Source organism: Tiliqua scincoides, chromosome 7 (assembly GCF_035046505.1).
Source record: "Tiliqua scincoides isolate rTilSci1 chromosome 7, rTilSci1.hap2, whole genome shotgun sequence".
NCBI classification, from domain to species: domain Eukaryota; kingdom Metazoa; phylum Chordata; class Lepidosauria; order Squamata; family Scincidae; genus Tiliqua; species Tiliqua scincoides.
In genome coordinates, this window is record NC_089827.1 from 1 (window position 1) to 12,307 (window position 12,307).

The following is a 12,307-nucleotide window of genomic DNA, read 5'->3' on the forward strand; positions in this document are numbered from 1 at the left end:
CCTAACCCTAACCCTAACCCTAACCCTAACCCTAACCCTAACCCTAACCCTAACCCTAACCCTAACCCTAACCCTAACCCTAACCCTAACCCTAACCCTAACCCTAACCCTAACCCTAACCCTAACCCTAACCCTAACCCTAACCCTAACCCTAACCCTAACCCTAACCCTAACCCTAACCCTAACCCTAACCCTAACCCTAACCCTAACCCTAACCCTAACCCTAACCCTAACCCTAACCCTAACCCTAACCCTAACCCTAACCCTAACCCTAACCCTAACCCTAACCCTAACCCTAACCCTAACCCTAACCCTAACCCTAACCCTAACCCTAACCCTAACCCTAACCCTAACCCTAACCCTAACCCTAACCCTAACCCTAACCCTAACCCTAACCCTAACCCTAACCCTAACCCTAACCCTAACCCTAACCCTAACCCTAACCCTAACCCTAACCCTAACCCTAACCCTAACCCTAACCCTAACCCTAACCCTAACCCTAACCCTAACCCTAACCCTAACCCTAACCCTAACCCTAACCCTAACCCTAACTTCCTGTGGGTGTGGCAGCATTGTTTGGGAGCTCCTGTTTGGGCTGCAAAGAAAGTGAGTTTTTGAGGGGGTGGGAGGGGGAGAAAGTCGGGGGGTGACCCCTCCCCAGGTGGGGGAACCCCTGGGGGTTCTGGGGAAGTTAGTTTGGGGTGTGGGAGTGGAAAAGTGGAGGTGCAGGAGGTGGAGGAAAGTTTGCATTGTCCTCCAGCCTGGGGAGCTGAGATGCAGGAGCAGGGGGAAGGGCAGCAGGCTTTGGAAGAGCTGCAGCTGCAGGGCTTTCCTTTGCCTGACCTTGCTGGGGAAAGTGCCATAGAAAGGGAGCTTTTGCAGCTCCTGCAGCCCTCTGAGCAGGAGGCAGACTCCATGGAGGTGGGAGAGGTGTCTGGGGGTGCTGTGGCAGAGAGGGGGATGGGTGAGGAGAGGGCAGATAAGCTGTGTGGAGCAGTCCAGGAGGGTGCAGGCAGGGAAGGGGGAGGCAGTTTGGGATTGCCTCATTCCCCCCAGGTGTCTTATGTACCTCAGGTGGTCACTCACCCGGGAGAGACTTCTGTAGGGCAGCAGGGGGGTGGGCAGCAAGGGGCTGGGCAGCAGGGGTCTGGGCAGCAGGGGGCTGGGCCCCAGCCAGGAGGAGGGCGGCGGCTGCAGCAGCAGCAGCACCAACAGCAGCAGCATAGTGGCGATGAGGGCTTCAGGAGGCCAGTGGGGGCAGTTGGCACCAGTGGTTGGAGTCTGCGTGGCGGTCACTCGGTGGAGCGGCACCGGCGTGACCGGCGTGACTGGGACTGGGAGGTGTCTTCCTTCGCCTCCGATAGTAGTCTCTTAAGTGAGAGAGGCAGTTCGGAGATGGAGACGGAGAGGGAGATGCGGGAGGACAGGCAACGGAGGTGGGAGGAGGAAGAACGGGAGCATATGGAGGAAGCACTGGGCATCGCGGGGGTGGAGGCCACGGAGGAGAGCTGGGTGTGGGACGAGCGTCCTTGTCGGACGTTGGAGGAGTGGGCGGAGGATGTGGCGTCGTTTCCTTTCAGTGAAGATGACCTCCTCATTCTCTGGGTGGACTTGGTCCACTGCATTCGGGTGCCGGGTGATCGGGTCAAGCTGCGCAGCCTGGACAAGTTGGGGCAACAGGGGGTTCAGCGGGTCTTGGAGGCGGGGCTGGAGGCCATGGTGGCGGTGCTCAGGGAGCGGTGGTACAATCCCTTGGACCTGGCCTTTCAGGGCAAGGTGGACTTCCTCAGGGCGGCCCGGCGGATGGTGCACTTCCGGCGCTTTAAGCGGCCGCGCACGAAGCCCTTGGCCGCCTTGCAGGAAGAGGGGATGGCCCGGCGGCTGCGTGAGGTGGCTGATTATTGGGAAATGAGAGCAGCGCAGCTGGGGGATAGTGAGGGCACACGGGCGGAGCTCTGGACGTGCTTCCGCTATGAGGACGCTGCATCGCCGCTGACGGCCGCGGCCTTTGCGAGAGGCTTGCGGCTGTTGGTGGGCGGCCTGGAGGAGCGCCGCCGACTTCGACGGCGGTGGCGGGCGATGGATGAGAGCTCGGACTCGCAGCGGGACCGGAGTGTCGGACGGGAGGCGTCGGAGGAGAGCGAGCGACGGGGTCCTTCCGGATCACCGCGGCGGCCGGCGCGGGGAACGGCGCGGATGGCGGCGACGGGAGCGGGATCGAGGTCGGGAGACGAGCCGGGACGACGCCAGGAGCTGCCGGCGGAGCGAGGTCGGGAGCGGAGGAGGAGGACGCCTGTGCCGGAGACGGCGGTGGAGTCGCCCGGGGCGATGCCGGCGATCGTGCAGCCGGTCGTGCCGGACGCTGATGACGCGGCGACGGGGCCGAGCTCGTCCCCGGACTCTGGGCAGAGTCAAACACGGACAGATGGAGGGGTGCGGACTTTGGCCCCCCTCCGGGACAAAGCTGGGGACGTTGCTGAACTGGCGGCGGGTGGCGGAGACGCTGCTGCTGCTGCTGCTGACGCCCCTCCTGTGGGTGCTGCTGAACTTGAAAGGACTCAGACTCCTGCTGCTGTGAACATTGGGACTGGGGAACGGGCAGAGGAGGCTGTGGACACGAGTGGGCCAGTGAGCATGCCAGTGGTCGGGCCCCGGGCCACGGAAGGTCCTGGGCCGAGTGGTCCCCGCGCCCCTCCTCAGCCGGAGGGTGGGCGTCTGCGGGCTCCTGCTCCGCCCCGGTCGGAGTCTCCGCCTCGACGGCCGACGCAGCCGATCGGCGGGGAGCGGGTACGGGTGCCGGAGAGTGGCAGAGGCAGGGAGCAAGCCCCGCGGAGCTACGCTTCGGCCCTCGGTGGTGGCGGAGGACCGCGGCCGTCGGGGCGCGCGGCCGGAGGGGCCGCAGGGAGGGAGGAGGCCTGGCAGGAGCAGTTGTGGGAGGACGAGGAATTTCTGCAGCGCTTCTTTGAAGAGCTGCCCCAGGAGCGTGACCCCCGTCAGCGCTTCGTCATCCGCCTGCGCCACAGGCAGGGGGACCGGGCGCAGGGCTTTACGCGGGAATGGGTGGAGCGGGACTTCCTGGAGGGCTACCTCAAGTTTCCACCGCACGGCGTCCTCGCTGTGATCTCGCCCCCGGGGATCCCGGAGATTGACGTCTGCCTGACGGACGACGCCACCTACCGCTACTTCTGGGCCCGGGTTCGGGAGGCGTTCCAGAGGGACCCCGACTTCGCCCGGGACGTGATGCTGATGCCGCTGTTCCGTGGGGAGGCCAAGGTCCTCACGGTCTTCTTCCGGACCACGGTGGTTCCGCAGGAGGACGTGGGGATCTGGCTCGCGCAGCGCTGCACGGTCTTGCGTCCCCCGGAGCGGCGCCTCGACGCCCGGGGGTACTGGACGGGCGAGTTCCGGGCGGTGGTGGCGCTGCGCCGCGACGCCGGTACGGGGCGGCTGCGCCACCTCCCAAAGTACTTTTTTATGGGGGCGGACCGGGGGGTCACGCGCTACAGCGGCCAGCCGCCGGCCTGTTTTCTCTGTGGCGCCTTCGACCACATCCGGCGCCACTGCACCTCGGAACTCTGTTCCAAGTGCGGCGTGCGCGGCCACCGCACCGACGCGTGCGATCGGCCGGTGACGTGCAGCCTCTGCGGGGTTCGCGGACACGCGTACCGCACGTGTCCCGCATCCGCCCTCAACATCTGGCACCCGGAGGCTTTCGAGCGGGAGCGGAGGAAGGCGGAGGCGGAGGCTCGGCAGCGGGGGCCGCGAGCGGCAGGGACAGCGAGCGGGTGGGAGAGGTCATCCTCCCCAGCTGACGCTCGGGGTCGGGCCGCGGAAGAGGCGCCTGCCGCTTCGCGCCCGGGGACCAGTAGCGGAGGAGGCGGTGGCTGTGAGGAGGCGTGGCAGGTGGTGGGCAGCGGCCGGAAGGGTCGCTCGGGTCCCTGTGCCGGAGGAGGAGGAGGAGCGGGTCCGAGCGTGTCGGCGGCGGTGCCGTCCGGCTCCCGCTATGCCGTGCTCCAGGAGACGGAGGGAGAGGGATCCGCAGAGGAGGAGGGGTCCTCCTCTTCCTCGGACGAGGGGAGCGAGGGGCAGAGCGGCGGTGCCGGGGGTGCGGAGGACAAGCTGTCGCCACGACCGCAGCCGCAACGGCGGGCGCGGAAACGGCAGGCGGGCAAGCACCGGGGAGGCCCGGCGTCTCCCGACTCTCCGGACGCGCCTCCGAGTCCGCCGGGTGGCTCCGGCGGGAAGGGGAGTCCCAAGGGGAAGCGGCAGCGCAAGCGGCGCAAGGGGCCGCTGGAGGTCCACAGCGCCCAGCTGCACACGGAGGAGCCGAGGGTGTTGACAGCACGGCCGGAGGTAGGGGGTAGACAGGTGGAGGAGGCGGATCCCGCTGCGGAGGTGGAGATGCAGTCGGAGGAGCAGGGGAGCGGCTGTATCCCACCTGGTCCGGAGGCGGCGAGGGAGGAGACAATCAGGGTGCCGGAGATGGAGGCTCGCGAGACGCTACGGCTGTGGATGGCCCCGTCCCCGGAGGGGGCAGCAGCGGAGGGGGATGGGATGGCCATGCCGCAAGCGGGCGACCCGCCGCCTTCACTGCCCCTCGGTGGCGAGGGCGTGCGTAGGGCTACACCTCTGACATCGGAGGGGGTAGAGAAGATGGAGGCCGCAGGCCATGGGTCCGCATGTCGGGGTCCTCGGACTCCTGACCCCCCTGACGGAGTCGGGGACAAGAAGGTGGCGGTGCCCCGGTAGCAAGGGCGGCCTGTGGGTACGGGGGTTCCTTGTCCATCTCCCTCATGTGTGTTCTCTCTCCGTATGCCCTGTTGTACATAGTTGTACATAGTTGTGAATAGTTGAAACTTTTTGCTTCTGTTTTCTGTTGCTGTAACTCTTTGTGTACCTGTTTTGTATTCGTTATGTATTTGCTTTGAACTGCTTTTGTTTCCCAGGTCTGTCCTGGGTTCTGTACAGAGGGATGTACTTCTCCGAGGGGGGTTTGTTTATTTGCTTCTGTGTTTTTCTGCGTTGTATTCCATTGCTTTGTACCTTGTCCTCCCTGTTTGGCTGTGCTTGTGTTCCTGACAACTGTTTTTACGTGCTGTAGGACGGTGGCTTTGTCCAATAAAAATCATTTATTCCTAAAAAAAAAAAAAAAAAAAATCATTTATTCCTAACCCTAACCCTAACCCTAACCCTAACCCTAACCCTAACCCTAACCCTAACCCTAACCCTAACCCTAACCCTAACCCTAACCCTAACCCTAACCCTAACCCTAACCCTAACCCTAACCCTAACCCTAACCCTAACCCTAACCCTAACCCTAACCCTAACCCTAACCCTAACCCTAACCCTAACCCTAACCCTAACCCTAACCCTAACCCTAACCCTAACCCTAACCCTAACCCTAACCCTAACCCTAACCCTAACCCTAACCCTAACCCTAACCCTAACCCTAACCCTAACCCTAACCCTAACCCTAACCCTAACCCTAACCCTAACCCTAACCCTAACCCTAACCCTAACCCTAACCCTAACCCTAACCCTAACCCTAACCCTAACCCCAACCCCAACCCCAACCCCAACCCCAACCCTAACCCTAACCCTAACCCTAACCCTAACCCTAACCCTAACCCTAACCCTAACCCTAACCCTAACCCTAACCCTAACCCTAACCCTAACCCTAAACCCTAACCCTAACCCTAACCCTAACCCTAACCCTAACCCTAACCCTAACCCTAACCCTAACCCTAACCCTAACCCTAACCCTAACCCTAACCCTAACCCTAACCCTAACCCTAACCCTAACCCTAACCCTAACCCTAACCCTAACCCTAACCCTAACCCTAACCCTAACCCTAACCCTAACCCTAACCCTAACCCTAACCCTAACCCTAACCCTAACCCTAACCCTAACCCTAACCCTAACCCTAACCCTAACCCTAACCCTAACCCTAACCCTAACCCTAACCCTAACCCTAACCCTAACCCTAACCCTAACCCTAACCCTAACCCTAACCCTAACCCTAACCCTAACCCTAACCCTAACCCTAACCCTAACCCTAACCCTAAACCCTAACCCTAACCCTAACCCTAAACCCTAACCCTAAACCCTAACCCTAAACCCTAACCCTAACCCTAACCCTAAACCCTAACCCTAACCCTAACCCTAACCCTAACCCTAACCCTAACCCTAACCCTAACCCTAACCCTAACCCTAACCCTAACCCTAACCCTAACCCTAACCCTAACCCTAACCCTAACCCTAACCCTAACCCTAACCCTAACCCTAACCCTAACCCTAACCCTAACCCTAACCCTAACCCTAACCCTAACCCTAACCCTAACCCTAACCCTAACCCTAACCCTAACCCTAACCCTAACCCTAACCCTAACCCTAACCCTAACCCTAACCCTAACCCTAACCCTAACCCTAACCCTAACCCTAACCCTAACCCTAACCCTAACCCTAACCCTAACCCTAACCCTAACCCTAACCCTAACCCTAACCCTAACCCTAACCCTAACCCTAACCCTAACTTCCTGTGGGTGTGGCAGCATTGTTTGGGAGCTCCTGTTTGGGCTGCAAAGAAAGTGAGTTTTTGAGGGGGTGGGAGGGGGAGAAAGTCGGGGGGTGACCCCTCCCCAGGTGGGGGAACCCCTGGGGGTTCTGGGGCAGTTAGTTTGGGGTGTGGGAGTGGAAAAGTGGAGGTGCAGGAGGTGGAGGAAAGTTTGCATTGTCCTCCAGCCTGGGGAGCTGAGATGCAGGAGCAGGGGGAAGGGCAGCAGGCTTTGGAAGAGCTGCAGCTGCAGGGCTTTCCTTTGCCTGACCTTGCTGGGGAAAGTGCCATAGAAAAGGAGCTTTTGCAGCTCCTGCAGCCCTCTGAGCAGGAGGCAGACTCCATGGAGGTGGGAGAGGTGTCTGGGGGTGCTGTGGCAGAGAGGGGGATGGGTGAGGAGAGGGCAGAACAGCTGTGTGGGGCAGTCCAGGAGGGTGCAGGCAGGGAAGGGGAAGGCAGTTTGGGCTTGCCTCCTTCCCCCCAGGTGTCTTATGTACCTCAGGTGGTCATTCACCCGGGAGAGACTTCAGTAGGGCAGCAGGGGGCTGGGCAGCAAGGGGCCGGGCAGCAGGGGGCTGGGCAGCAGGGGGCTGGGCCCCAGCCAGGAGAAGGGCGGCGGCTGCAGCAACAGCAGCAGCAGCAGCAGCAGTATAGTGGGAATGAGGGCTTCAGGAGGCCACTGGGGGCAGTTGGCACCAGTGGTTGGAGTCTGCGTGGCGGTCACTCGGTGGAGCGGCACCGGCGTGACCGGCGTGACTGTGACTGGGACTGGGAGGTGTCTTCCTTCGCCTCCGATAGTAGTCTCTTAAGTGAGAGAGGCAGTTCGGAGATGGAGACGGAGAGGGAAATGCGGGAGGACAGGCAACGGAGGTGGGAGGCGGAAGAGCGGGAGCATCTGGAGGAAGCACTGGGTATAGCGGGGGTGGAGGCCACGGAGGAGAGCTGGGTGTGGGACGAGCGTCCGTGTCGGACGCTGGAGGAGTGGGCGGAGGATGTGGCATCGTTCCCATTTAGTGAAGATGACCTCCTCATTCTCTGGGTGGACTTGGTCCACTGCATTCGGGTGCCGGGTGACCGGGTCAAGCTGCGCAGCTTGGACAAGTTGGGGCAACAGGGGGTTCAGCGGGTCTTGGAGGCGGGGCTGGAGGCCATGGTGGCGGTGCTCAGGGAGCAGTGGTCCAATCCCTTGGACATGGCCTTGCAGGGCAAGGTGGACTTCCTCAGGGCTGCCCGGCGGATGGTGCACTTCCGGCGCTTCAAGCGGCCGCGCACCAAGCCCTTGGCCGCCTTGCAGGAGGAGGGGATGGCCCGGCGGCTGCGTGAGGTGGCCGATTATTGGGACATGAGGGCAGCGCAGCTAGGGGATAGTGAGGGCGAGCGGGCGGAGCACAGGACCTGCTTCCGCTATGAGGACGCTGCGTCGCCGCTGACGGCCGCGGCCTTGGCAAGAGGCTTGCGGCTGTTGGTGGGCGGCCTGGAGGAGCGCCGCCGACTTCGACGGCGGTGGCGGGCGATGGATGAGAGCTCGGACTCGCAGCGGGACCGGAGTGTCGGGCGGGAGGCGTCGGAGGAGAACGAGCGACGGGGTCCTTCCGGATTGCCGAGGCGGCCAGCGCGGGGATCGAGGTCGGGAGACGAGCCAGGACAACGCCAGGAGCTGCCAGCGGAGCGAGGTCGGGAGCGGAGGAGGAGGACGCCTGTGCCGGAGATGGTCGTGCCGGACGCTGACGACGCGGCGGCGGGGCCGAGCTCGTCCCAGGACTCTGGGCACAGTCAACAACGGACAGACGGAGGGGTGCGGACTTTGGCCCCCCTCCGGGACAGTGATGGAGTCGTTGTTGAACTGGTGGCAGGTGGCAGAGACGTTGCTGCTGCTGCTGCTGCAGCCCCTCCTGTGGGTGATGCTGCACTTGAAAGGACTCAGACTCCTGCTGCTGTGGACACTGGGACTGGGGAAGGGGCAGAGGAGGCTGTGAGCAAGAGTGGACCAGTGAGCGTGCCTGTGGGTGGGGAAGCAGATCGGGTGGTCGGGCCCCGGGTCACGGCAGATCCTGGGCCGAGTGGTCCCCAGGCCCCTCCTCAGCCGGAGGGTGGGCGTCTGCGGGCTCCTGCTCCGCCCCGGTCGGCGTCACCGCCTCGACGGCCGACGCAGCCGATCGGCGGGGAGCGGGTAAGGGTGGCGGAGAGTGGAAGAGGCAGGGAGCAAGCCCCGCGGAGCTACGCTTCGGCCCTCGGTGGTGGCGGAGGGCCGCGGCCGTCGGGGCGTGCGGCCGGAGGTGGCGCAGGGAGGGAGGAGGCCTGGCAGGAGCAGTTGTGGGAGGACGAGGAATTTCTGCAGCGCTTCTTTGAAGAGCTGCCCCAGGAGCGTGACCCCCGTCAGCGCTTCGTCATCCGCCTGCGCCACAGGCAGGGGGACCGGGCGCAGGGCTTTACGCGGGAATGGGTGGAGAGGGACTTCCTGGAGGGCTACCTCAAGTTTCCACCGCACGGCGTCCTGGCGGTGATCTCGCCCCCGGGGATCCCGGAGATTGACATCTGTCTCACGGACGACGCCACCTACCGCTACTTCTGGGCCCAGGTTCGGGAGGCGTTCCAGAGGGACCCCGACTTCGCCCGGGACGTGATGCTGATGCCGCTGTTCCGTGGGGAGGCCAAGGTCCTCACGGTCTTCTTCCGGACCACGGTGGTTCCGCGGGAGGACGTGGGGATCTGGCTCGCGCAGCGCTGCACGGTCTTGCGGCCCCCGGAGCGGCGCCTCGACGCCCGTGGGTACTGGACGGGCGAGTTCCGGGCGGTGGTGGCGCTGCGCCGCGACGCCGGTACGGGGCGGCTGCGCCACCTCCCCAAGTATTTTTTTATGGGGGCGGACCGGGGGGTCACGCGCTACAGCGGCCAGCCGCCGGCCTGTTTTCTCTGTGGCGCCTTCGACCACATCCGGCGCCACTGCACCTCGGAACTCTGTTCCAAGTGCGGCGTGCGCGGCCACCGCACCGACGCGTGCGATCGGCCGGTGACGTGCAGCCTCTGCGGGGTTCGCGGACACGCGTACCGCACGTGTCCCGACTCCGCCCTCAACATCTGGCACCCGGAGGCTTTCGAGCGGGAGCGGAGGAAGGCGGAGGCGGAGGCTCGGCAGCGGGGGCCGCGAGCAGCAGGGACAGCGAGCGGGTGGGAGAGGTCATCCTCCCAAGGTGACGCTCGGTCAGGCGGCGAGCCCGAGGCTCGGGGTCGGGCCGCAGAAGAGGCGCCTGCCGCTTCGTGCCCGGGGACCAGTAGCGGAGGAGGAGGTGGCTGTGAGGAGGCGTGGCAGGTGGTGGGCAGTGGCCGGAAGGGGCGCTCTGGTCCCTGTGCCAGAGGAGGAGGAGGAGCGGGTCCGAGCGGGTCGGCGGCGGTGCCGTCCGGCTCCCGCTATGCCGTGCTCCAGGAGACGGAGGGCGAGGGATCCGCAGAGGAGGAGGGGTCCTCCTCTTCCTCGGACGAGGGGAGCGAGGGGCAGAGCGGCGGTGCAGGGGGTGCGGAGGACGAGCTGCCGGCACGACCGCAGCCGCAACGTAGGGCGCGGAAACGGCAGGCGGGCAAGCACCGGGGAGGCCCGGCGTCTCCCGACTCTCCGGACGCGCCTCCGAGTCCGACGGGTGGCTCCGGCGGGAAGGGGAGTCCCAAGGGGAAGAGGCAGCGCAAGCGGCGCAAGGGGCCGCTGGAGGTCCACAGCGCCCAGCTGCACACGGAGGAGCCGAGGGTGGTGCCGGCACGGCCGGAGGTAGGGGGTACACGGGTGGTGGAGGCGGATCCCGCTGCAGAGGTGGAGATGCAGTCGGAGGAGCAGGGGAGCGGCTGTATCCCACCTGGTCCTGAGGCAGCAAGGGAGGAGGCGGTCAGGGCGCCGGAGACGGAGGCTCGCGAGCCGCTCCGGCTGTGGATGGCCCCGTCCCCAGAAGGGGCAGCAGCGGAGGGGGATGGGATGGCCACGCCGCAGGCGGGCGACCCGCCGCCTTCACTGCCCGGCGGTGGCGAGGGCCTTCGTAGGGCTACACCTCTGACATCGGAGGGGGTAGAGAAGATGGAGGCCGCAGGCCATGGGTCCGCATGTCGGGGTCCTCGGACTCCTGACCCCCCTGACGGAGTCGGGGACAAGGAGGTGGCGGTGCCCCGGTAGCAAGGGCGGCCTGTGGGTACGGGGGTTTTCTGGTCCATCTCAAGTGTTTTTCTCTCTCCATCTGCCCTGTTGTAAATAGTTGTACATAGTTTTAAATAGTTGAACCTTTTTGATTCTGTTTTCTGTTGCTGTAACTCTGTGTGTACCTGTTTTGTATTAGTTATGTATTTGTTTTGCACTGCTTTGTTTCCCAGGTCTGTCCTGGGTTCTGTACAGAGGGATGTACTTCTCTGAGGGGGGTTTGTTTATTTGCTTCTGTGTTTTAATGCGTTGTGTTCCATTGCTTTGTACCTTATCCTCCCTGTTCGCTGTGCTTGTGTTCCTGACTCCTGTTTTTACGTGCTGTAGGACGGTGGCTTTGTCCAATAAAAATCATTTATTCCTAAAAAAAAAAAAAAAAAAATCATTTATTCCTAACCCTAACCCTAACCCTAACCCTAACCCTAACCCTAACCCTAACCCTAACCCTAACCCTAACCCTAACCCTAACCCTAACCCTAACCCTAACCCTAACCCTAACCCTAACCCTAACCCTAACCCTAACCCTAACCCTAACCCTAACCCTAACCCTAACCCTAACCCTAACCCTAACCCTAACCCTAACCCTAACCCTAACCCTAACCCTAACCCTAACCCTAACCCTAACCCTAACCCTAACCCTAAACCTAACCCTAACCCTAACCCTAACCCTAAACCTAAACCTAAACCTAAACCTAAACCTAAACCTAAACCTAAACCTAAACCTAAACCTAAACCTAAACCTAAACCTAAACCTAAACCTAAACCTAAACCTAAACCTAAACCTAACCCTAACCCTAACCCTAACCCTAACCCTAACCCTAACCCTAACCCAAACCCAAACCCAAACCCAAACCCAAACCCAAACCCAAACCCAAACCCAAACCCAAACCCAAACCCAAACCCAAACCCAAACCCAAACCCAAACCCAAACCCAAACCCAAACCCAAACCCAAACCCAAACCCAAACCCAAACCTAAACCTAAACCTAAACCTAAACCTAAACCTAAACCTAAACCTGAACTTCCTGTGGGTGGGACCTGTTCTCCAGGAGCTCTGAGTGAGTCTGCCAAACAAAGGCATTTTTCAGTTGTTTTGAGTAAATTTTTTGAGGTTTTTTGTGTGGACCCAGTTGTAGGAAGGTTAGGGGCCCCCTTTGGTGGTATCCCCACCGGGGGGGACCAAAAAATGGACCCAGGAGGTCCAAAGAAAGGATCCCAGGAGCCTGCTCTGCAACAAACTGAAGGAGCCAGGCAATTAGCAGCTTCAGCTGGCAAGGAGCAGCAATGCAAAGGGCAAGAGGCACAACAGAGAGGAATGGAAGGTGAGGAGCAGGAGAAGGGGAATGAGAGAAGAACCCCCCTCCCACTGGAAAAAGAGAATGGGGGAGAGGGTGGACAAAGGGGGAGAGGGCAGAAGGCGCAGGAGCCCCCAGCCCATGCAGCAGCAGGGGAAAAAGCCCTTAAAGGGACAGTGTCCAATGCCTCCAGCAAGCAGAAGGAGATGGGAGGAACATCATCAGGACGCCCCCTCCCACAGGAGACACAGAATAAGGTTGAGGATGGACAAGGGGGGAGAG